Source organism: Equus przewalskii, chromosome 3, assembly GCF_037783145.1.
Source record: "Equus przewalskii isolate Varuska chromosome 3, EquPr2, whole genome shotgun sequence".
NCBI classification, from domain to species: Eukaryota; Metazoa; Chordata; class Mammalia; order Perissodactyla; family Equidae; genus Equus; species Equus przewalskii.
This window is the reverse complement of record NC_091833.1, coordinates 47,920,666-47,948,251: the sequence shown is the minus strand read 5'-3', so window position 1 is coordinate 47,948,251 and position 27,586 is coordinate 47,920,666. Positions and strand designations below refer to the sequence as shown.

At 37.1% G+C, this 27,586-nt stretch overlaps 1 long non-coding RNA gene across 1 annotated transcript; it reads right to left on the bottom strand.

Annotated features, from left to right (window-relative positions):
* Positions 1 to 353: 353 nt before the first annotated feature.
* LOC139082276 (uncharacterized) lies at positions 354 to 19,938 on the bottom strand. Its single transcript, XR_011538110.1, has 3 exons — positions 19,462 to 19,938; positions 11,456 to 11,644; positions 354 to 486 (listed from the first exon to the last, which is right to left on the bottom strand). It is a non-coding gene; the product is annotated as an uncharacterized lncRNA (long non-coding RNA).
* Positions 19,939 to 27,586: the final 7,648 nt, after the last annotated feature.

Genomic DNA, 27,586 nt, shown 5'->3' with positions numbered 1-27,586 from the left:
ACCAAACCAGTTAATTACATGGAAATTCACATAGAATAACAATTTAAATGGCAGAACAATCAGGGTGAAGAAAGTGACCTTCATGTGATGAATTATATACATGTAAGTATATCGAGCTCTGTAGTGACTAAAAAGCATCAATACAAAGCACCATATATTGGCCAATTAGACCCACTCAGACAGGGTCCTATTTAATGGCACCACACTGGGGATCATAATGGGAATGTGCTACATGTACGACTTCCTTCTTTCTCTCTCCTTGTCAGGATAGTTGGAGGGAGGGAAGTGAAGGGAGTGAGGGGGAGGGGTGGAGGGAGCTACTGTGTATAGTCAGAAACTGATGTTTAAACAGCCATAAGGTGGTGTTCAAAAGCATTTACCTTTTATTTTTTCTTTGGGAGGAAGGGGGCATTTCTAGCTGTTAGTGGCAGTCCAGATGGCAAACACATTGGGCGAGAAGCAGGAGCAATTCAACTCTCCCTATGCCTAGGATTAAAAAAATAAATAAATAACTCAATTAATTTACTGCGGTATATTCCACTAATTACCAAATCATGGAGGAACAGAATGATGCACTGTCAGCCCTATGACTTTCCATACCATTTGTACAATTTACCAGCACAGAAAAAGAAAAAAGAAAAAATCTCTCCTGATTTTTCTCACATTCAGCACTTAGCTATAACATTCGTAGTATTTTGACCATGAAGAAGCTTAATAAACGGGCGTTTTTGGGTTCAGATTTTGACTGCTGTTTTGCTGTGTGTGTTCTTTCGCAGTGAATGTAAATTGTACAGGAAATAAATGTGATGCTTGATTGACTTTATTTATAAAAGATTCTAGAATGAAAGAATTATGGCCTAACCTCCCTGTTATGAAAAACAACTACAAAATAAAACATAAAAAAAAAAAGACTAACTGTGTCCAAGAAAGTCCATTGTGAATGTTTGGTTTGGTCTCTGTTTCCACTTAACCTTGTGACTCTATAAAGGTTATTGGAAGAAGTGCCAATTATGTTGGGGTTTTTGAAATATGGCCAGGTCCTCTAGGAGGTAGCCTTAACCTGCCAATACCTAATTTCATAAAGGTCACTGAGAAGTTCAGAGGAAATTGCTTTTAGTTACTATAAAACTTCCCTGAGTTGAAATGAGTAAGAGAAAGTAAAATGTTTCCATCCGCTCTTACCAGTCCTTTCTCCCCTTTTAAGAGTGAAGTTTAGTTCTAATCAGTAACCATAACATCTCTCAAGAAAAGATTTTACTTTCTTTGAATAAACTTATAACTATTATATAAACTTTTAAAGAAGGAGAAGAATGGGGGTCGGTTGCATAGTGGTCAAGTTTGGCATGTTCTGCTTCAGCATCCCGGGGTTCGAGAGTTTGGATTCCAGGAGCGGACCTACCCCCCTCATCAAGCCATGCTGTGGTGGTGACCCACAGACAAAATAGAGGAAGATTGGCACAGATGTTAGTTCAGCAATAATCTTCCACAAGCAAAAAGAGGAGGATTGGCAACAGATATTAGCTCAGGGTGATCTTCCTCACTAAAAAACAAGAGAATACATGTTCTGTAAGAAAAATATCTACAATAAACCATAAATTAGAAAGACAATGCCATTCTAGTAGATTTCATGTAACTATTACATTTATGAAGGGTTAGAGCAGAGAAAAAACTTATCTGTGATTTTAGGAGTACTCAAAGAGTCTTTCTATCTCACACAAATATCTTACATTGATTGCTACTGAATGAGGTCTCGAAATTAGACATTAGTTCTTTCAGCTTTGGACTTTTTCGCCTCCCTAAATGTAAATATTTCTCCAAGGAATCACTTCTAGAATTATGTCTCATTTTTATCAACCTAATTTTCTTTAGGAAAAAAATATTTCATATGTGTGACTTCCATTTCTAGTTACTCTGGTCCAGGTATAAAAATGGTGCCATGTTTAGAATAAGGAAAACTATTTCTTTGGGAACTTAGTATAGTATCTTGATCTTCTTCAAAGACTTTTCCGCATATTGGGGAGAGTCCCAAAGAAGTCTCTCATGTATGCTCTCGTGTAAGCCCTCTATTCTGAGTTCACCACTGCCGAGTAACCCACATGAAGCTTCCTCATCAGCTCCACCAGCACCACTTCTACTGCCACCTCTACTGTCACCTCTATCACCACCGCTTCCTACTCTGCTGACGTGGCTGGTGCCAACAGAGACCACAAATGCCAGCACCACCCCTCCCAACAGGAACACTTTTGCTCTTGCCTACTGAAGATGGTGTGGTTTTGGCATTGGAGCACAATGGCAAAAATCTTCAATTTCAGACTTAGATTTCCTTTCATCTTTCCTTCCTTCCTTCCTCCCTCCCTCTCTCTCTTTCTTTTTTATGAAGAAAAGTGTTGCTCAACTAATATGTATAGATGCTCAGCTATGGAATAGCTTATGGAATGGAAATATAGTTACCGTGTAATTTTGAAATTTGGTCCTAAGCTTTAAAAATACAGAGCACTCTCAGAAGGAAGCGGGATTCTATAAAATGTTGAGGACAAGAGACAGAAATGGATCTTTCCCTTCCTAATGGAGTAGAGCTAGGTCATTTTTAGATAAACAGGTTCTTTAACCGGTAATTCTATTCTAGAATTTATTTCTTAGAACTACACAGACCCATCATTTAAACCTACAAGCAGATGATAGCATAATAAAACACATGCTAGGTGAAATTTAAAGATCAAATAATATACTGTTATGTTTATATATATGAATTATATTAGTGTCCCTTTTATTTTTCTCAAATTGTAAGAAGCACGATTTAGATGTTGCCGGTTGGAATGTCGGAAGGGGAAGGAGAGTCGGAATCACTGAGTCTAGTATGTGCTTTGTTTTTTCACATTTCCCCTCAAACTCTCAAGAGATTTTTGAAGAGGGAAGGACAAATGTAAGTTTTTTCAGTAGAACTGTTATTGAAACGGCTTAACTGCTTCTCTACTATAAGATATGGAAAAAGTGATCATATTATGGGTGTGCCTGTTTACTGTAAATAAAAATAGTAATAAAGAAGAGAACTGGTGGGGCTGGCCCCATGGCCGAGTGGTTAAGTTTGACAGCCCCGCTTCAGCGGCCCGGGGTTTCACCGGTTCGGATCCTGGGCACAGACTTGGCACTGCCCATTAGGCCATGTTGGGGCAGTGTCCCACATGCCACAACTAGAAGGACCTACAACTAAAGTATACAACTATGTACTAGGGAGATTTTGGGAGAAAAAAAAGAGAACTGGTAATGTGGAATATGTTTGTTGAAAGTACATTTATTGTGGATAACACATCTTAAGTATGGTTCTATGTAAAAATACAGGGAATATGTTTAAACATTAAAAACCATCTACATTTATACACTTATTAATACTTGAATGTTATATTTTAAAAAGACAGTCACTGTTTCATTCTTTAATGAAACTTGACCCTGTAACAAACAAAGCTCGGTCTGATATTAGTTCATGGGTATTAGGGGTCCATTCCAGAAACTTAGAGCAGTTTCTGTAACTTTAGCAGTGAGACCTACTATATGCTTCCAGGTTTGGCATACAGGGAGCCTGGTCTGGGGCCAGGGCCACCATGCCAGTCTGTCTGGACGGTGTACACACAAAGTGTCTCATCTTCACAAGCAGGTTCCATTTCCAGATGTTAGCTTGAGCAGACAGCGAGATTAGATGCCTCTCTTGTCAGGCAGCCAAGAATTCCTGGGATGTCCAATATTTTTGTTTAGGAAAGCAATAGCTGGATAAAGGCAGCTGTCATGGCTGCCGAAATTTCCTTGGTACAGAAGGAGCGAGTGCTCTTCTTTGTTAAGCGGCTGGGTTTTGGTTGTTATCGTTGTTTTATTTTTTTGCCTGCATAGTCACAGCAAGGATTAAAATGGTTGTCATTTGTTTATCTCCTTTGAGAGCCAGTGCTTTTCCTGCCCAGCTGTCTGAGTTCCAAACGCCATTAAGCATGAGGTTCTAGAAGCCAAGTAGCAGTTTCCTTGATTCATTCCTGAAAACTTTTTCTTCTATCCTCTTTCATTCCTAGATATCCACTTGGCCTCATGATGGGAGCCAGAACCCAGAAAATGAGTCAGTCCAAGGCAGATTGACGTTTCCCAAAGGTAGGCATTGAACAGCAGTGATTAAACCGGCCTTAAACTAAGTGGCACAGTTTGAAAAACAGCTTTTTCCTTCTCACTTATGTAACCTAGAATTTCCATCATTAGAATCATTATTTGATTAAAGGTATTATCTCTGAAAAAAAAGTTATGCACCAATCACTATGCTGGGCACTGGAGATAAAAGATGACTAAGCAATTGTCCAGCCCTTACTACATGATGAGATCATGCTTCAGTAGAAATACATAAAGTACTAAGAAATGGAAAAGGATGAATCTGCCTAAGCCAGAGAAGGCAGTCAGTGAAACTAGACTCGAGGAATGAGTGCATGTAGCAGGTGGAGAGAAAAGCACAATGTTTCAGAAAAAAAAGAATGAAAAAGCACAACCTGTGAAAGTAATGGGAGACGGGACAAGAGTGGAAGGCAAAGCCAGAACATAGAGGGAGGTGTGTGACTGCATAAATAATTTAAATTATACCGTATAGTTTTGAGAAACTGCTGGTAGAGTTTAAGTAAGTGAATAGTGTGATCAGATTTCTAGCAACATGGGAGATAAATTTGAATGCTGAGGGCTGGGAAGGCAGTTAGGACATTGAAACAAAGAGCTGGTTGTGATAGAGAAATGCCAGGAGAAGGGGAGAAGAACCACAATTAGAGGTACTTAGAGATAGGGATCTCCTTTTGAAAAACATCCCTAAACGTAGTATGAGGGATATATGCACTGGATCAGTTACTTACCAAATAGTAGACATTGAAGAAATATAGCACCTGGACAGGTAAGCTCAAGGGCTAAGATGGGAATCCAGGACTGGCTCCAGAAAGAGGAGGGCCACCTGACTATCGCCTTCAGGAAGAGAGCCATAGGAGGGCATCAAATTCACAGCGGTGTGCAGAGAACCGAAGCCTGAAGAGCATCTGCTTCCCAGTGGCTCCACTGCATTGCTGTGCTAAGACTTTCTCAGATAATGGCAGCTAACATTTCTATTATTTAATTTCTAATTGTTCACTCTATTAGCTCATGATTCACCTTGTTGTGGACATTTTACAACAATCTGAGAAAACGATAATAATTTTTATCAAGGCCATTTTTCCCCCAGAATTGAGTGTGTAGCATGGTGCTGGGGGTTTATTAAAACTGTATCAATATTCTCAAAAAATTTTTCCAGGAGAATTTAACAGATGAATAATGTAAGTATTATTTTCTATCAAAATTACACAGATAAATTATTGATGAGATCACAAAATGTACATAAAAACATAGGACTTGAAATGAATTTACCGTGAGAGGTCAATTCTCAAGGTAACATGTTTATTCGTCTCTACTGCAAGGAACACTTCAGTGAAACGTTTCAAATAATTTCCGTTAAGATAGTTTCGAAAGAATGTTACTTTAGGTTTCTCGCTGAAGATGAAAATATTTAAATATATTCATGGCTACTCAAATCAAATGTGTGAAACTGGTAAATAATGTGCTATTTTGTCTCATTCCAGTATCTCTAATGGGACTCAAGAAATAATGCCTCACCGTCTTTCTCATCGCCAAATGTACTCATGATGGCCTTGGTAGGCAGAGAGAAAAGATGACCGTGGGATTAAGGCGGAAATGGTTGGGGCATTGTGGTGAAAGCTTTCTCTCTTTAATGCAGTGAGGTTATCTCAGCCCACAACATCCCGCTGTTTGAAGTTTTGTTGGTTTAAAATAAGAATCTACTTTTCTTAATATAATACTTGATTTCCATTTCAGCAATGCTATCACACTGTAACATCGTGGCAGTACTGACAGTATTTGCACATAATGAGATGGAACGCTTGTTTTCATTCCTAAAACCGTGCTTCCAGTTCAAGACGTCATTAATTCTTGTCTTACTTGCTACAATAACCTCCCGACTGGTCTCTTCGCCTTTAATCTCTCCTGACTTGAGTCCATCATTCTGCTTGATTAATCTCCCGTTAGTACCATTCTGCTCTTGCCACTATGTCTCTCAAAAGCTTCAATAACTCTCAACTCTCCATTTCAACAAAAAAAAATTTAATTCTTTAGATCAATTATTTGTAGTATTTTGAGTTCCTGCACCAAGAAATCTGTTATGGACCCTCTCCTAATAAAACTGCAATTATATTTACATTTATAACAAAGTTCTATAAAATGTCCAGCTAATTCACAGATACTCTGAAATACCTAGAATACGAACCACTGTCTTCCATTTCCTCAATAAACATTAGTGGGTTTTTACTGTTCTAAGTGCTGAGGATAAGGTAGTAAACAAAACACATAAAAATTCCCATCTTTATTTGGCTTATTTTAATGTGGAGAGGTAGATAATAAAGAAAATAAGTAAAATATATAGTTTGTGAGACAGTGATGGGTGCTAAGAAGAAAAGAGAAATCAGAGAAGTGGGATATGAAGTGCTGAAGGGTAGTTGAGAAATTAAATAGGTGAACCAGGGAAACCCTCATTCAGAAAATGGTTTTTGAGCAAACACCTGAAGGTGAGTGAGCTAGCCAAATGATAATAGTATATGACAGTAGGAATAGTATTCAGGCATTGGTATTAGCAAGTGCAAAGGCCCTGAGGTAAGCATGTTTGGCAACTTTGAAGAATAAAAAGAAGACCATCAGAGGTTAGCAGAGAGAGTGAGGAGGCAAGTAGCTACAAATGAAGTCAGAGTAACATGCAACCAGATGTGTAGGGCCTTGTAAGTTATAGGAAGTACTGTGGTGTTTATTCTGAGTGAGATACCAGTCTTCAAGGTATATTCAAGTCTCTCAACAGTCTGGTTCTAACCAATTTTTTGTCTTAACTGTGACTACTCTCCAAACCATATAACATAATTTTATTTAATCCTCACAACATAAAATTTAACCACTTGCATATATATACATACATACACACACATATACATATATATGCATATATACATATATTTTTAAAGTGAATATATAGATATGTGTACAAAAATATTTTTCCTGACATTCATAATTAGTAATTAGCTCATGCAAACTAAAATTCCAAAATTGACGTAGTACCAAAGTGATACTTTGTCTTTATGGCTTATAAATCACACACAAGCTTAAGAAAAAAATATTTGTCACACTGTTACAAAGGCAGAAAATAATCATATCAGATAACTCATGTTATAGTAACTACTGAAAAAAAGATGTTTCTATTCAAAACTTTATTTTTAGCAATTAATCCAACCAAATAGTTAGAAGGTCATTAAATAAAGATCCCAGACTTCTTCAGGTATTTATTGATCATCTACTATGTTCCAGGTATCTCCCTAAGAACTAGAGATACAACGAAATGTCAATCAGATTTTGCTGCAGGATAAACTACTCAAGAACTTAGTGACCTAAAAGAACACGTCTTTATTTTATTTATTTATTTACTTTTTGAGGAAGATTAGCGCTGAGCTAACATCTGCTGCCAATCCTCCACTTTTTGCCGAGCAAGACTGGCCCTGAGCTAACATCAGTGCCTTTGTTCCTCTACTTTATCTGTGGGATGCCTGCTTTATATGTGGGATGGCCTGACAAGCAGTGCGGAGGTCCACACCTGGGATCCCCGGGCCACCGAAGCGGATCGCGCAACCTTAACCACTGTGCCACTGGGCCGGCCCCCGCCTTTATTTTTTTCTCATGATGCAGTGGATCCACTGGAAAGTTTTGGTCTGAATCAGCTTAGGTGATCTCCGTAGTCAGGTCATTCTCAGCTGACGCTGTTTGGGACAACCTCGTGAAGATGTCTGGGCCCGGCAGTGTGCTTGGCTTTGGGGGCTGCAGCTGAGATGGCTCACCTCATCTCTATGTGGTCACTCATCCTCCAGGAGGCCAGCCTGGCCTTCCTTACACGGGGCAGTCAGTGATCCCAACAGCAGCAAAGAGGGCAGATCCCACAGCACAAGTGTTTTTCAAGCCTCTGCTTACATCGTCTCTGCTTTGGATTGACCAAAGCAAGTCATATGATCAAGCTCAGAGCCAGTTGGGAGGGGTCTACATAAGAGTGTGCACATAGGAAAGCAGGGACAAACTGGGAACATCACTGCAATAGTCTACCATAAATGGTGTGCACTGTTGAAAGTGACAATTATAGCAGACTCTCTCACTTAGAATAATATCAACAAGACCTTTAATATTGCAACATACACAAGTGGCATTTTGAAAAAAAAGCCAAAAGGCAAATTAAACCTTATAAAACATCTTTTTTGTTTTTTTTAAGAAAGTTATTCCTCAGAGAAATATGCTACTAGGAAAAGCTTCCATTTGTTGACTCCCAGGTGTTTGACATACATTTTCTAATTTGATATTTACAGAAAACCTGCCAGGTGGCTATCATTTCTCCTTTCATGTGGAATATAGCTTGAGGGTCACAAGGGTTAAGTTACTTGTTGAAGCTACCCCAAGCTGTGGTATTTTATGGCAGCCCTAGCAAGCTAATACACACTTGAACCGAAAAAACTTGTCAAAGTTTATCCATCCTCCGCTTGTGATTTGCAGTGACCCAATCTTCACTTGCCATACCATGGTCCAGTCTTCTGCCTCTCATAATCTCCGCTAAAGGAGACTTTCAGAGAACCCAGTGTTCCACCAGTGAGGAATACAAGACCAGTGAGGTTGAATGGTTTTCCTGAGATTCTCCAGCCAGTCAGATTTCTGTGTGCCTTACCCAGGCCTGTGAATAGCCCGAGCTCGCAAGCCTAGAGGACACCCTTTGGCGGAGGGCATCCACAGCTCCTAATGCTTTATAAATACGTTCTTTACAAGAAATTTATGAGGAACAAAAGGAGTTTAAATGCACTTATAATCCTTTTATATTTTTAATATTCTCAGTATGAGGTAACTCAAAGGTGGGATTCCATTCTCTTTGTGAATCCAGCGATAATTCCCCCCCCCATTGCGTTTTGTAGCAATGGTTTTTGTTTGAAATAATTTAAATCTGGTATTTTAAACTTCTCTTACAGTTGGATATATTTTTATAGCCAGCATTCAAATTTGTTCAAAATGAATTGAAAATTATTTTTCATAATTACAGTATTTTTCTTGTTTTATATTTTTATCTGAAAATAACAGATTGTTTATGAATTATTTTCAGCCCTAAAATGAAATGTGGCTCTTTTTGAGCTACATTTCACACACAACTTATTATGAATAAACTAAGGTTTTTATTGACATTATATGTAAGCAGAAATCGTTATTTGTTTTGGAACCAAAAGTTTAAAAAAAAATCATTTCTTCTATTTTAATATACTGCTATTGAGTAACAAAGCATCTAAATACAACCTGTATTGCTCCATTTACACTTAGAATTATAGGTTTTACCTGTATTGCTAATTGTTAGCACATTAATAATAGCTTCTATTTGAAAGGAAATAATCACTTTTTCTCAGCCCTCTGAGAGGATTTGGAATGTCTTTGGGCTGAACCACACTGCGTAGTATTAACTTATATCTGATTATCTGTTTATAAATGTATTGGTTCTCATTACTAGCCTTTAGAATAGTCCCTGATCAGTGTGTAAACTGACATCCAGATCACTCTTCAGGGTCACTTAAAATAAAAATTAATTTTTACACTCAGCTCTTATCTTACTGAAAATGTAGTCCTCACTGTTTAAAATATACTTTATTTTCATTGCTGTCTTTCTGAGGATATCATTGAAAGTCAAAGGATTTCTAATCTGTCTCATCTTTATGTTTAATACTGACATTACTTTAAAATACACTCACTTATACAGAAGATTAATTTCATTAGCCAGTGGAGATGTGTTACTGCTATACTTGTTACAGATTAATATCTTTTTAGAGCAACAATTTATATTCATTTAACTTAACTATTATGAGTTCCTAGGTTGCACATTGATCTTGAGAGAAGAATATTTTATCCAGCTTTTATCTTTGGAATATATTTACTCTTTTCCATTTAGAAAAAGCTTTGAGTGTGGCCAAATCCCTCTGATACAGAGAGGAAATCATAAATTCATGGTTTGCCAACTAGAAAAGAATGAAGTGTTTGCTAGGGAAGGGAGCATTGTGAGCTATCCATGTGAGAAAGAAGAAAATGAGTGGATTGACTCAAGTTAAGCAGCCAGAAGCTGAAAGTGAAGACATTTATGAGTTTTAGGCCTTCCTAACATCTTTTTTGTCTTCTGGTAAGAGCAGCCAAATTCATTTCAGGGAATTGGCACAACTGTATTGTTTTACGAGTTTTATGGTCTTTGTAAGACTTTAAATCAAGCCAAACATGGGTCCTTAACTCAAATAGGTGTGTCAGACTCTCTTTGTTGAATATCTCCAGCCGTGAAACGTTGAGAGGAAAGACTCAAGAACACACAGGAAAAAGTCATCTGTAATCTAGATGCTGTGAGCACAAGTAAACAGCAGCAGTGGTGCCATATGCTAAATGTTTGTGTGCTCCCAAAATTCATATATTGAATCTAATCCACCGTGTGACAATATGAGGAAGTGGGACCTTTGGGATGGGATTAGGTCATGAAGATGGAGCCTTTATAAATGGGATTAGCATCCTTATAAAAGAGACCTCAGAGAATCCCTTGTTCCTTCTGCCATGTGAAGATACAGGGAGACGACGGTCACATATGAACCTGGAAGTGGGACCTCACCAGACTGAATCTACCAGCACCCTGATTTTGGATTTCCCAGCCTCCAGAACTATGAGAAATGTTTGTTGTTTAAGCTGCCTGGTCTATGGTATTTTTGTTTTAGTAGCCTGAACAGACTAAGACAGATGGGTTAATTATAATTTTATAATTTGTTACATAAGTGGTTAGAGTATTATGGATGAGAGTGTACTACATATGAGTTTCATTTTATTTCTTCTCAAAGGACTGTAGATTTTCTTGAATTGCCAGCACACAGAGCCTCGAATTAAGAGCTGAAAGTTTGGGGGCACCTCTGTCACTGTGCCTCTAGTGTTAGTCTTATGGTCCTGAACCCATCCTTTCATACACAGCTCTCTTCATTTGAGTAGAGAAATGCTCAGCTGTTAGGGGACAGAGTGGTGGATGTGTGGACAAAGACAGAGCTAGACTAGAGGGAGCATGGGATCAAGCTGCTGTCTGAAAACTGTCAAGGAAATATGGCACGGAACAATGCAGGAGAAAATGGGGTGTTTCAGGAACAATTGGTGCTGCTCATCAAAATCTACAGAAGTTCAACTCTGACGTTCCCCAATACCTTGGGTCTTTATCTACTAAGAAGAAGGATATTATAAAAATAGATCTGCCTGAATACACAAGGCCATGGTTTTTTCTATATCATATGGCTGCTTGGTAAAATTAATTTAACCTTTAAAAATTAAAAATTACCTCTGAAGGGGCTGGCCCCGTGGCCGAGTGGTTAAGTTCGCGCGCTCCTCTGCAGGCGGCCCAGTGTTTCGTCGGTTCGAATCCTGGGTGCGGACATGGCACTGCTCATCAAACCACGCTGAGGCGGCGTCCCACATGCCACAACTAGAAGGACCCACAACTAAGAATACACAACTATGTACCGGGGGGCTTTGGGGAGAAAAAGGGGAAAAAAAAGAAAATCTTTAAAAAATAAAATAAAATAAAATAAAATAAAAATTACCTCTGACTATAGAAGCATATCTTACTTGAACATTATAATTTGCTTTTTTAGAAATATGAAAGTTACTAACAATGAGTATTATGATAACTGACTACTCTGTAACACTGAACATCATAATAAGCCAAAATAACCTAGACAATGAAAAAAAATGGGACTAAAACTCAGAATCCTTAATCTTAATAAAGCATGGAACCACCAATAATATTCTGGATGTGAGTGCTCAGCTGTGATTCCCCAGAGCACTTGTTGGATATTTGAAATGAGATTAAAAGCGGTCACATTGTCTTCACATTGCAAACCGGTAAAGGCCTTGTACTGCTGACCATTAGCAAAATTTTCACCTGCAGTAAAGTTCATGTGCTTCTGCTTTCTGCAAGTATAATACTACAGAGCATGCCTTTCCATACAAATCGCTCCTAAAGTAACAATTGTCCCAAGAGGAAGCCCTACTCTATTCTAGAAACTTCAGCCATGTACATATTAAGTGGAAGACTTACAATTGCATTTTTGTTTTTCTCTCCCACATTGTAGCCATTACTTCCCTTTACCTCTACGTTATTTAGAGTTTGCTACAGTGTGAGGCTCACTGCAAATGGTACAGATCACCTGCAAGTGCAATCTGATCATGCCTCCGTTATTACACGCACCCTCTGCTGTTAACAGATTTTACACATTGTTTCAAATTTGACTTTCAGCCTTTCCAACATCTTCACAGAGTATGTGAATACCAATAGCTCTATCTGTAATTTTCTTTCTTATGCTTTCGCCATCTAATACTTAGCTGTCGTCCCTGAATTCCTGTTCCCTTTACATGTTATACAGCTCCACCGTATTTGTTATATTCATCACAACACAGATGCCCTTTGCATGGTCCTTTTCCTCACCCAACTCTGTCATATCCCTTGCCTTATTTCCTCATCTCAAGACACTTCTACATCTTGCAGCACTACCCTTCTATCTGGCAAATGGTCCTTTATGATTTTCTTTTTGTGCTGAGGAAGATTCACCCTGAGCTAACATCCATTGTCAATCCTCCTCTTTTTCTTTGCTTGAGGAAGATTAGCCCTGAGCTAACACCTGTGCCAATCTTCCTCTATATTTTTGTATATGGGACACCTCCACAGCGTGGCATGAGTGGAGTAGGTCCACGCTCAGGATCTGAACCCATGAACCCACACTGCCAAAGCAGAGCATGTGGAACTTCAACCACTCTTGCACGGGGCCAGGCCCTATGACTTCTTACTTATCAAGAATGGCATGCTTCTTGGTTCTGGAGATTTTGTTTATTAATCTTTGTTTATTGTTTATTACATGTGTATTTTCCACAGATATCAAAATCATTTTGTATCTCTTCAACATTACATTTTGGCAGATGTTTTTTTGAGGAAAAGGAAACATGAAACCTGATGGATTGGTTGTCTGTTAAACATGCTGGGCCCGTAAGAAATAAACCCACTGATGAATTTCAGCATTACTATGTGCTACATTCTGATTCATTGACTATTATGTGGCTATATAGTAAACTCAATATTTCTGTAAAATAGACTCCATTACTCTCTTAGAAAATTTCATCCAATGGTCAAAATTTAACTACAGCTATAACTAACAAGGATGAATATCCAACACCATTAAGAAAATATGCATGTGAAGTGAAAATGAAAAGAAAATTTAATTAAAATATGAGAAATGGATTGTCAAATAATTTCCATTGATTATCCAGACTGCTAAATGCCAGATAGTAAGTTGCTGTGGCAATTTTTTTCTCTTAAAAGAGGGTAGAGAGAATGGTTTGAGATGAATGAAGTTCCCTGCTCTTCAGCCCTATCATTCCAGCCACAGTAATGGAGGAGAGCCCATTACTCTATGAAGGGCAATGTGAATAATTTAGACCTGGGTTTCACTTCTCTGCCATTTGATACCTTTGACAAATAAAAATGGCAAGTAATAGGATAAATTGGAGTATATGAGGAAGCCATTTTGTGTAAACCTAATTCGGCCTGACCTTGTCTTTCCAAAAGGGCCTGACCGAGGCCATTGAGCATGCATTTAAAGATTCCCTATGGCAAGAGCAAAGGCCCTTGAGATAAAGGTGCAACTTCCCTCCCCCTCCCAACATTGGCATCTCCTTAAGGATTAAGCATCTTTCTTTAGGCTGGGAACCAATTGCAGTGCTCATCTGTGATCGCCCAGCCCCAGGCAACACACCTGCCACCCCGCGGCGTTCACTGAGACAGCAGACCTATCTGCCGTTTCCATCAATCGCTGTGCTGACAGAGCAGCCTCGTGACTACTGTAAAAGGGACATTTCAATCATATGTGAAACATACTCTTTGAGGGTATATAACCACCCTGTATACCCCCACTTCTTTGGAGTGCTCTTTTCCTCTGTGCAAAGACTTTCCCGGGTTATAATCCTCAGATTTAAGCTCAGAATAAACTCACCCAAATTTTCATTTATAGATTGGTTATGGATTATTTTCGTCAACACCTTTAACTTTAATCACATCATTTAAATTTCCCATCTCTACTTCTTCATATTCAAAATGAAAAAATTGAGGGCCAAGCCCATGGCTGAGTGGTTAAATTCTCAGACTCTGCTTCAGCAGCCCAGGGTTCACTGGTTTGGATCCTGGGCGTGGACCTAGCACCGCTCATCAGGCCATGCTGAGGTGGCGTCCCACATAGAAGAACTTGAATGACCTACAACTAGATATACGACTATGTACTGAGGGCTTTGGGGAGAAGAAAAAAGACAAAAAACAACTGCAGTTCTTTAAAAAAATAAATAAAATGAAAATCTTGGAGTATTTGATATTCTAGTTATAAAATTCTGTGATGACATGACTTTGCTACATTTTTCCTTTTCTATTTCTTCTCCCTTACTCCTAATACTCTAAAAATCCCCAGTTTCTTTCCAACTCATGAATTAGTTTTGTGACTATTCTTCAAATTTATAAAGTTATATAATTTTAAGTTAAAAATAATGTGTCACTGCGTGTGCCCCTCATATGTAGGGGACACCCACCTTCAGCAGGTGTGCCATCTAACAGTTCTAGGTACCCTTGCTGCAAGCTCCTTTGCTGCAGACACCTTTGCCCCAAACATTTTCACTGCAAATATATTTGCCACACAAATAATTGGCCGTAAGGCAATTTTTCTGTAAAAGATAAAACCACAAAAATAAAAGAAGGACATTAATTTAAAAGAACATAATGAAATATGGAAAAATGAATAACAAAATTAAGACTTGCAAAATACAAAATATTTAAATACCTTTAAAATGTATGTGCATAGATTCACGGTAATATTGCACAAAGAACTTACTTTATTTTAATTTCATTTTATTTTTGTGGATTGTACCTAACTAAGTTCTTGTCTTCCTTCTATGGGAAGTGTGAGTTCAACTCACGACCTCAAAGGAGAGGCCTTTGGCCCTCTTTTTCTTCTCCAATGTAGTGTGTTTGAAAATTAGAAACCAACTCTTGGGGCAAATCATTGTCATTTGTCAGCTCCATAAAGCCATCAATAAAATATCAATAACCGGAAGAAATGCTAACTATTTTAAGATCACCATTACCACCACTTCTACTTCTACTGTACAGACCATTATGAGGGCTAGCTAAGATTTATATCATATAAAAATGAAACTCGGGCTGGCCCGGTGGCATAGTGGTTAAGTTAATGTGCTCTGCTTCGGTGGCCCAGGATTTGCCCAGGATGGGGGCGCAGATCTATGCACTGATCATCAAGCCACGCTGTGGTAACATCTCACACATGAAACAGAGGAAGACTGGCACAGATGTTAGCTCAGTGACAATCTTCCTCAAGAACAAAGAAGAAGATTGGCAACAGATGTTGGCTCAGGGCCAACTTTCCTCACCCCACCCCTCCCCCCCAACCCTGGCAAAAAAAGGAACTAACTGTGAGAACTTCCTCAATGGAGAAATTAAACTGGACTGACAAAAACAACAATAACACACTGTCAGCCAGTTATTTTTTTGTCTTTTATGGAAAAAAAAAATTGTCAACTAGTTTTTTTTTTATCTCTTAAAGTAAAATTGCTTTATGGCCAATTAGTTGTACAGCATAATGTTTGTAATGAAAATTCCTGTGGCAAAGATGTTTACGGCAAAAACACTGGACATGCCAGCTGTTACTGCAAAGTTCACGAAAAATTAATAATAGGGAATGATCACCTGACGAATTTATTTTATATATTTAGAAAGTGAAGGTCAGATTGATTAAATAACTGATCAAAGTTCTTAACTAATTGGTAGAAGCATAAGGAATAGATTCCCTGACTATATATATTTCTTACATTTTTTGCTATCCATTTTCTCTCCTTTCTGAATTCCCTTCAATCCATCAATACTGTTAGGTTTGGAGCTTTATTTTGTGTTTTAAAGTTTCCATGCATGGTTGTGTACCCTAGTTGTTACTGTAATTCTCTGCGTGAGCCGCCTGGTTCCACAACCAGGAAACAAACCCAGGCTGCAGCAGGAAGAGCACCAATCGCAACCACTAGACCACCAGGGCTGGCTCAGGTTTGGGTTTTTTAAGAAAATTTTTATACTCTACCCTCAGATTAATGACTCATGGTCAACTTGCTATGAACTATTACCCTAAGCCATTTTTCTGCCAGATGTTTGGGCTATTTTTAAGTATTTTCCCTCCCTGATGTACAGCTCGACACTTGTCTTTATTGAACTGCATTGTCTGATTATTTCTTCAGTCAACTTTGCTTTCTTCCAGTCTTTTTGACCTTATTTAATCTTTCTGGGCCTAAGTTTCCTCATTTGCAATATAAGGGACGTTGGATAAATTAACCCCTGACTCACTTTTTGAGTCCCAAACACCATTTTCAAAGTTGGGACTAAATCAATCTTCATCTCCTCAATGCCACTTTGAGATTTAAGGAAGATGTTCTGTATTTTATCACGCAGACACTTGATGAGAAGATGGACCGACACCAGGCCCCAAGTCAACTCTTCCAGGACACCATTTGTTGAGTTCTTCTGAGTTGACACTAATGTATTGATCATCCCTATTACCCATTTATTTTCTCTGCAAGTGTTTTCAGTTTGGGGATCATTTATTGATGTTTTACAAAATTTCTGGGGTAGATTAATTTTATTTTGTGTATCTTTATTTTTTGAAATTTTGCTTTTTCAAATTGTTGAGGGTATACAAATTCATTATTATTTTTGTGTGTGTAAGGAAGACTGCCCCTGAGCTAACATCTGTTGGCAATCTTCCTCTTTTTGCTTGAGTAAAATTGTTGCTGAGCTTATATCTATACCAATCTTCCTCTATTTTGTATGTGGGATGCCACCACAACATGGCTTGATGAGTGGTGTGTAGGTCCACGCCCAGGATGCAAACCCACGAACCCTGGGCTGCCGAAGCTGAGCGTGCAAACTTTAACCACTACACCACCGGGCTGGCCCCTACAAATTCATTTTATATATTACTTTCTAAATCTTTAAAAAGATGGAAATGTTAGATTGGTTCAATTCAGTGAAGAATATCAATATTCTGTTAATTCTAGGAATACCAAATTTATTTAGTATTTAAGATTGAGAGACAAATGGACTATAATTATTGTCAGAGGTTTACAAAACTCAAATTAATCTCATAAAGTAATTTAGCTTTATTTTGTCTCCTAGAACCTTAATGGAATTAACCAAACTAGATGTTTATCATTATTTTTCAACAAATTAATATAAAAATTTGAAGAGCAAAATGTAACTTGTTATTTTCCAATAACTTTATTTAACCTTGCTATAAACCACAATACCAAACTTGCCTGCAGTCCTTTTAAGACAGTTACTTAATTAATTCAAATCTGTTTTGGTCCTTCTGTAAAAATGTCTTTGAATATAATGTGCTGTTCTGCTTCCAGGATTTTGTTTCTATTGTCTCTAGAAAGAGACTATGATCTTAACTTTGCCAGCAGAGGGCACAGACACATATCCTTCTTTGTGTTTTCTAATCCACCAGAAGGAAATTAAAAGAAAAGCCACATTTGAGGTTCTATAACATACAACATTGTTTGAACCGAGTCTGATCGAAAAAGAAAACAATATCACCACCATTTTAAGATTTTCTCTTAAAAGTCTAATGCCTGAATGAACACTAAAAGATGCTCAGATACTGTGTCACTGAACCAGAGCATTGCTTTAATATCTTTGCTCTGCAAAATTCGGCTGGAAATTTTGCTCTAATCATATTGTAGACTGGCGTTTCTGTTTTTGGTATTTCACTCTGGATGCAGAATTAGTAAATAAGCGGTCAAATAATATTTATTTACATGTTTATTTGTGTGTAGAATTAGCAAAAATTTGAACAACTCGCAATCTGTGTTTCAGCCTAAAGTTAATATAAACACATACGCAGAATATTGAATTTAATTGGACTGTCATTTAACTGTTTCTGAGAGAACATTTTTCAAGAAAATAAACTGGAGTAGAGCAATAAAAATTAGTCTGTTGACCATTTTGGTTAATGGCTTATGAACAGACGTGAACATTTTAATCTTCTGGCCGCTTCCAATGAACTAATAGAATGGTGGTATTTTTTTACACTGTCAGCTAAATGAACACAGAGGAGCATCTGTAATTTCCACATTATGAATATGCATCATGTAATTATATAATTGCAGATATGTTGTGTCTGTGAACATCAAAAGGTTATGCTTTTAAAAAGGAAAAGTAATGTTGAAAAGCAGAAGTCATAGGCTCATATGTTGATATCTATCTCCAGCAACATAAATTTTCAGTATTGTGTATAAGTCACTGTATGGCCTGACTTGCACCAAAACCAACCCAAAGAACTCACAAATGAAAGTTCAAATGCTACATCAGCTTTTAAAAACTCTAATGACTTAGATCAAGATGACCGATAATCTCTACAGCTTATTCCAAATTTTAGCATTCGCGGAACAAGAGCCATTGTGAATTTTATCATTGATCTGTATGAAGCAGGACACTTTGGGCTTAAAAAAAAATAAGTTATTTGAAACAAATACAAAAAATAGTAATAATAGTCTAAGTAAAGAGTTCAGTTCAAGGCTTAGATTCTGCGGTTGTTAAAATATTCTAGCAAAAGATAATTAAAGGTGATTACAGTAGGAGGAAAGACAAGATTCCAGACAAAAGAAGGAAAAGCACTCTGGGAATATGAGACTATTTCCATTGACAAGGAGTGCTTTTTCCAAATAAAGTCTCTTCCAATTGGTAGCCCCAATAAACCCCAACAACTCCTTCCATAAGGAGTTTTTTTTTCCAAATAAAGTGTTTTCCAATAAAGCCCAATCCCAATTGTAACCTCAATCATAAGACCATAGGATCACTATTAATGATACCAAACATTTTGTCAGGTCCAAAAATCTTAAGTAATTAAACTTTTTGACAGTTTTTAAATTTACATATTTACACATAGCTTTTAACATCCATGTATATAATTATAAGTAAGCATTATTTACTGATTTGTAAAAAGACCTAGTGCTCTGCAGCCTGTGATATTATAATGCTTTGTCTCTCTCTCTCTCTGATAAAATAGAGACTCTACGCAATCTTAAAACGTTAAATCTGTCTGACATCCAGGAACCGGAACGCTGTTTAGCAAAGAGAGAGAGATTGTAAGAACGCAGAATAATCAGGAAGGTTGAGTACCTCACAAAGAAACAGACTGCACACACTTTGAGCACATATGTCACACACTGTTTTCCACTTAGCTGACAAACCTCAGGCTCAGAACAATGCTTCTCTGGTACCGCAGCTTGCCTTTTCTCTCGATGTCCTCCACTCCTTCCTCCTTTCTCCATTTGCTAAACTGAATTATAGCATCACGGTTTGCTGAACTTACAGCTAATACCTTAGGTATATTTCATTTTACTTAAAAACCTGCCCAGGATCATTGAAAATTAATAGGATAATCCTATGGCATGCGCTGAGCAGCAAGGTCTAAAGGAGAGGATCTAGCATCAGGATTTGGCATCCTAATTACGGAACTCGACAAACCAAGCACCCTTCTTCAATCATCTCCTAAAACAAAAGAACAAAACAACAACAAAACCTGCTTCATATTTCTATGGCCTAGGTTAAATTGGACATATTTCATTATTATTGTTTAAAATTTATCCTACTCTGGCTTATCCAGACATTTTCATTTGTCCAGTAACTGACTTCTCCTTTAATAATAAGGAAGTCGAAAGAAACTTGTGGTTCCTTAAGGTATAATCTTACTGGGGTTTTCCATTATCTGATTCATCCTGAAATAAAGAAAGAGAACTAGAAGATAGGCATTGATTCTGTAACAATTAAATGAATGCATTTATCATTTTAACCATAAAATTTATCTTTTTCATTATTTTTTGTTCATGTTTTCTTTTTGACCACTCAGGTTGTGTGAACCAACACCCTGAAGTGGATAAATCAAGTCAATTAATACCTTCACCAGACAGAGCTGAAAAAAGAATACTTTCTTCAGTTACCTGGTAGCTTTCCTGTTGTTCATACTATTTAGAGGTATTTCTCATCTTTGAAGGAAGAGGGTAGCACGGACAAACATTTTTTCTGTCCTGTCTCGAATCTGCCTTGGTGCAAACTAAGCCTGTTATACTGAAGCGCTTATTCAGTAGGCTTTGTGGGATGGTTTTCACCGATGATTAAACGGTGAACTATATATGTTATAATTACAACGTGATAAAAATCTTTGCAAGAGATGGCATGAATAAATGAGATCGGTTTATTACTTTCACTCGTGAACAATCGTCAGATGAGAGAAATGTGGGTGAGAATGGGTTTGTGATAAATGTGTGAACAAATACCGAATTTCAGCCCTTAGGGTCCTCCATTTAGCGACTTCCGGGGTACATTTCATACACGTGGGAGAGGAAGTGCTGAACCATTGGAAAGATTTTTTTTTAAACTATTTATTGTAGATAAAGAAACGGAGCTGCCTGAAGGCAGAGAAGGGTACGGGGGAGGTCCCCAGCTACAGATGAGATTTGTGACAGCCACCAGAAGCCGCAGGTTCAGGGAGGTCTGCTTTTTACTACTAGATGGAGCGTCTATCCTGAGGTTGACAGAGGGCATCGTTAGTAGTGGTGATGGGAGGTGTGAGGATGGAATCTAATTAGGTGGTTGCCAGCAAGTCGGAAACAAAAGGAAGATCATATCTATTCAGCAGTTAAAATGTGCTAATACCAAATTAGATGCTTAGTCAACGTAATCACCTCTGCATGTGGTAAGTGCCTGTGCCTCAGAGAAGCAGTTAATTACCTGTCCTCAATTTACCAGCCTCCTCTTGAAACCCAACTTTAGCCATATATTTAATGCTATATTTGAGGAAGATGTGGGATTTTCCCCCTTTATGAAACAGATTCAATCTATTTCTTCCCCAGGGAGTGACATTTCATCACTCCTGTGTTATAAGGCTTATGACTGGGATTATGATTATTATTCTCATTTACCTTGGAGGCTGTGTGCTTTCAAAGCCTGTACAGCAAATCTCATACCCACGCAGAAAGGCCCGCTGCTCGCCAGTTCTCCAGCCCCTTTATCAAGTGGATCCTGAAGAAACTTTTCTTTTTAATGTTTCCTAGTGCGTGGTCTTAAATTATTTGTATTCTATACAGAGTAGACGCAGGCCATAGGCAAATGCATTTCAATTTTTAGTTATATATCTGAGACAATCTTATAAATTTGCTATTTAAAAATAACACTTTGTGCAGACAAAGAGAACTGATCGGTGGTTACCAGGGGAAAGGGGGGTGAGGGGAGGGCACAAAGGGTGAAGTGGTGCACCTACAACATGACTGACAATAATGTACAACTGAAATCTCACAAAGTTGTAAACTATCATAATCTTAATAAAAAAATTTAAAAAATAACACTTTGGTCAAGATCGTTGGTTATGTTTATATACTCCTGATTTTTTTTAATTTTAAAAACCGATAACAATTATTTTAAAAGGATAAATAATATGGTATGACATCTAAGAACTTATGCATACTTTCTTTTAAGGAAATCCAAAAGCTTTATAGTCAATTTAAAAAAATCAATATTCTAAGGTCTCTATTTACTGAATCCCTATGGAAAGAACATTGTGTCAAATAAAGCATAAAGGAAAATGTATTATAGAATTTTGTCAGTAATAAGTTTTTCTTGGATACAACTTGATATCTTTTTAGTTTTTCTAAAATTTGACAATTCACTTAATATTTATTTTAGCTCCTAATATGTGCAAGGTACTGTGCTAGATCATTTGGGAATATTAGCATCTCAGTATTAAGCTCTTCCTCTTTGCCAAACATTGTGCTAAGTGTTTTACATATATCTCCTTTTTCCTCAGGTAATTCCACAAGTATTACCATTATTTGTATTTATCGATGGGAAAATTGAGACACAGAGAGGTTAACCAATTTGCCCAAAGTCACACAGCTTATAAAAGATTTATCCAGTACTTGGACACAAGTAGTATAAGTCCTTGTTTTCTTCTTTTTAGTTTCAAAAATGAATTTACTCTCTTTCCTTCTCTGTTCAGATTCAGTGGAAAAGATTTTTCCTATTTCTGCTGTTTTAAAAAAGATTTAGAATTGTAATAAACCAAAACAAAATAAACACAAAACCTGAAAGATATTCCCTGCTGGCGTAATTTAATTGTTATGCTTTCTTTGGTAAGTGATTTAAAAAGTCATTTACTTGCTCTGAAAACCAAAGAAAACAAACACAATACACACACATTCCATGTTATTTGGGCAAAGTCACATAGAGCAAAAGTCCACATTAGCCAGAATCAGGACCGGCTACATTAATTTGTCGTGCCCAGTGCAAAATGAAAACATGGAGTTCCTTGTTCAAACATTGTTAAGAATTGTAAGACAGAGACAGCTGAGTATTAAACCAAAGGAGCCTGCACAGGTCGCATGCCCGTGGAGCCGGGCCTGGCAGGAAACCAGCGCTGATCCCTGAAGAGCTTTTGTTGCATTATTTACATTCGCATTTCCTTCCAATGGCAAAGTGACCCGTGAATGAGACACAGAGATAGTGAGGAGGGACTGTTAAGATTTTGCCACTTCATTTTCTTTGTTTCTTTTATGTTTTTGTTTTTAGGTTTTTGCTTCAAAAATTTAACTGAAAATAGGGATTTCAAAGGCAGTGAGATGACTATAGACACTAAATCTTATTTCTTGTGCTAACCCTTCCTGCCCCAATGGGATTAAAGGTTGTTTTCTAATAACACCTGGAATATTGCACATTTAGGATGGTCAGAATTTTGCAAAACTTCAAGGACTCTGACTTTATAAGCAGAGCAAATGTGTGCCAATTTTTCTATTATATGGCAGTTTATGGGTAGTATAAACAACTCCCCCATTTAAAATAGGTCAGATGCTATTTGTGGAATTGTGCATTGCAAGGACGACTAAATTAAATGACTTCTAAGATCCTCATTGTCTGAGATGAGAACTGAGAATAGCACTCCTGTGACCAAAAGATGTTGAGCACGTGGTGCCATATGATTCTAGAGTTTGTGTGGGCAGATAGACTACATCCCAATCTCCTCCAAATTAGGGAGAGAAGATGAAGATGAAAATATTGTGTTCATTGCTGACAGAATCAAATCGGTAAATGTGCCTTGACCCACTGTTTGTACTCCCCTGCCCTATTTAAACCAATGCTCCCAATCAGTCTCATAGCAGTTGAACAAATGCTTCTTTCCCCAAGAAAGCACCTCTAGGGGAGGAAGTGAGAAATGATCTTGTGCTTCCTGAAAAGGAGATGATCTGAAAAAGAGAAACGAGAAAGGGTTGAGCAGGCACTCATTGCTCCTGGGAAAGAAAGGAGGTAGGGTTGGGAGAAGAGAAGAGATGACATTCTAATTATTCCAAGAGGGCAGAGTTCCCATTTGTTAGTTCACAGGAAAGCTGCAAAAACCCACAAGAGCATGCACTCCTCTCTCACCTCCACTGTACTAAGGTGTGAATAATAAATTTTTCATTGGAATTAGGATAATCTATGGACATTCATGGACATAAACGCATAGCTGTGTGGTGCCAACAAGAAGTACTGTGCTGCCTCCACGCATGGGTTAGACGTAGGTGGTTCCATGATGCGAGGAGCAAGGGTGCAAGCTTTGGAGTCAGATGAACCTGAGTTTGAATTCTGGCTCTGCCATTGATCAGTTGCATGGTATTTTGCATTTTATCTTGCATGTCCTCAGTAGATCTCAGTGTGTTTATCTTTTTGACAATAGGATAACATTTTACTGTGCAAGTCAAATGTAACATGTTTTTCAATACCTCTCCCTTCCTCACTCTCAGTCTAAGTTAACTAGTTTGCAAAATTCAGCTCAAATTCTGCCTATTGAGATTATTCTTCAAATTTATCACAAATATGTTTTCAACATAAATGGTGGAATTTCCAATGTTGTAAATTATCAAGAAAATTAAAGCAGGAAAAATACTACACCACTTGAACTATCCATGACTTGCTCACTTTTCAGGTGGAAGATGACAAGGTTTTCAAATACAAATAGACTATAAACTTTATCTGAAAAGGGCCAAATGGTTAAAATTTTAGGCCTTGTTAGTCATGTGGTCACTGTCACAAGTATTTAACTTTGCCATTTTAGTTCAAAAACAATAATACATAAGTGAATGGACATGGCTGTGTTCCAATAAACTTTATTTCCAAATACGTAGTTGGCTAACCCATGGTCTATCCGTTAAGTGTGTTGAAAATAAGATAAAACATTGGTTGTGTTAGCTTGTTTTTGTATGAAGGAAAATATTCTTGAACACAGAGTATATGACACATAGCAATAGAGAAAAACTATTAAGCAGCTGTAAATACTGCGCTGAGGGTTGAGTATGTTCCAAAGAGTGTCTAGATTTATTTTTTTGCATGTGTATGTCCAGTTGTTTCAGCACCACTTGTAAAAGACTATCTTTTCTCCATTGTCTTGCCTTTGCTCCTTTGTCAAAGATCAATTAACCAAATTTCTGTGAGTGTTTCTCGGGTCTCTATTCTATTCCATTGATCTGTTTGTCTATTCTTTCATCAGTACCACAGTAGATTTATAGCAAGTCTTGAATACTGTGGTTTTATAGGAAGTCTTGAAGTTTGGTAGTCAGTTCTCCAAATTTGTCCTTCTCCTTCAATATTGTGTGGCCATTTGGGGTCTTTTGCCTTCTATACAAACTTTATAATTAATTTATCAATATCCACAAAATAGCTTGCTGGGATTTTGATTGGGATTGCATTGAGTCTATAGATCAAGTTGGGAAGAAGTGATATCTCAACAATATTGAGTCTTCCTATCCATGAATATGGAACATCTATCCATTTATTGAGTTCTTCTTTGATTTGTTTCATCAGAGTTTTGTATTTTTCCTCATATAGATCTTGTACGTATTTTGTTAGATTTGTACCAAAGTATTTCATTTTTTTGGTGCTAATGTAAATGACACTGTGTTTTTAATCTCAAATTCCATGTGTTCATTGCTGGTGTGTAGTAAAGTGATTGACTTTTAACCATGTATACTGCAACCTTGCTAAAATCACTTCTTAGTTCCAGGAGTTTTTTGTCAATTCTCTTGAATTTTCTATGTCATCTGTGAAGAAAGATGATTTGATTTCTTCTTTCCCAACCTGTATACCTTTTATTTCCTTTTCTTGTCTTATTGCACTTTCTTGGACTTCCAATACAATGTTAAAAAGCAGTGGTGATAGGGGATATCCTTGACTTTTTCCTGATCTTAGTGAGAAAGCTTCGAGTTTCTCACTATTAAGTATGATATGAGCTGCAGGTTTTGCCTAGATATTCTTTATCAAGTTGAAGAAGCCCTCCTCTATTTCTAGTTTACTGAGAATCTTTATCATAAATGGATGTTGGATTTTGTCAAAAGTGCTTTCTGCATCTATTGATGTGATCATATGATTATTCTTCTTTAGCCTGTTAATGTGATGGGTTACATTTATTGATTCTCAAATGTTAAATCAGCCTTGCACACCTGGAATAAAACCCTCTTGGTTTGGGTCTATAATTCTTTACATACATTGTTGGATTCAATTGGCTGATATTTTGTTGAGGATCTATGGTCATGAAAGATATTGGTCTATGTTTTCCATTTCTTTCAATGTCTTTGTCTGGTTTTGAGGTAGAAAGTAGTCCTTGTTTCTATCATCTGAAGGAGATTGTAGAGAATTGGTATAATTTCTTCCTTAAATATTTGGGAGAATTCACCAGTGAACACCATCTGGTCCTGGGGCTTTCTGTCTTGGAAGGTCATTAATTATTGATTCAATTTCTTTAATAAATATTGGCCTATTCTAATTGTCTCTTTTTGTCTGAGTTTTAACAGATTGTGTCCTTCAAGGAATTAGTCCATTTCATCTGGGTTACCAAACATGTGGGTGTAGAGTTGTTGATAGTATTCCTTTATTATCCTTTTAATGTCCATGGGAGCTGTAGTGATGTTCTCTCTTTCATTTCTGATATTAGTAATATGTGTCCTCTTTATTTTTGCTTAGCACTGCTAGAGGCTTATCGATTTTATTGATCTTTTCATAAAACCAGCTTTTGGTTTCGTTGGTTTTCTTTAATGATTTCCTGTTTTCAATTTCATTGATTTCTGCTCTAATTTTTATTATTTATTTTGTTTTGCTTACTTGGATTTAATTTACTCTTCCTTTTCTAGTTTCCTAAGGTGTAAATTTAGATTATTGATTTTAGATCTTCTTTTTTAGTATGTGCATTGACTGCTATAAATTTCCTTGTAAGCACTGCTTTTGCTGCATCCCACAAATTTTGACAATTTGTGTTTTCATTTTCATTTAATTCAAAATAATTTTTAACTTCTCTTGAAAGTTCTTTGACTCATGTGTTATTTAGAAGCATGATGTTTAGTCTCCAAATATTTTTGAATTTTTCAGCTATCTTTATACAATTGATTTCTATTTTAATTTTATTGTGGTCTGAGAGCAGACACTGTGTGATTTATAGTCTTTTAAATTTGTTAAGGTGTGTTTTATGTCCCAGAATGTAGTCTTGGTGAATGTTCCGTGTGAGCTTGAGAAGAATGTGTATTCTGTTCTTTTTAAATGAAGTAGTCTATAGATACAATTATATCCAGTTGAATGATGGTGTTGTTGAGTTTGATGATGTCCTCATTGATTTTCTGCCTGCCGGATCTGTCCATTTCTTATAGAGAGGTGTTGAAGTCTCCAATTATAGTAGTGGATTCATCTATTTCTCCTCGCAATTCTGTATTTTTGTCTCACGTATTTTAATGCTCTGTTGCTAAATGCATCCACATTGAGGACTGTTACGTCTTCTTGGAGCATTAACCCATTTATCCTTATGTGATGCCCCTCTTTATCCCTGATAATTTTTCTTGATCTGAAGTCTGCTCTGTCTGAAATTAGTATAGCTATGCCAGCTTTCTGTTGATTCGTGTCGTCCAGGCATGTCTTTCTCCATCTCTTTACTTTTAATCTATATGTGTCCTTATATTTAAAGTGGATTTCTTGTAAACAACATATAGTTGGATCTGTTTTTTTTTTATCAACTCTGAAAATGTCTTGTAATTGGTGTATTTAGACCATTGACATTTAAATTAATTATTGATATAGTTTAATTAGTATCTACCATATTTGTTACTCTTTTCTAGTCATTGCCCTTGTTCTTTGTTTCAGTTTTTGTCTTCCACTTTTTCTCTACCTATTATGGTTTTAACTGAGCATTTTATATGATTTCACTTTCTCTCCTTTCCTAGCATATCAATGACACTTATTTCCGTAACTTTTCAGTGGTTGCCCTAGAGTTTGCAATATACATTTACAACTAATCCAAGTTCACTTTCA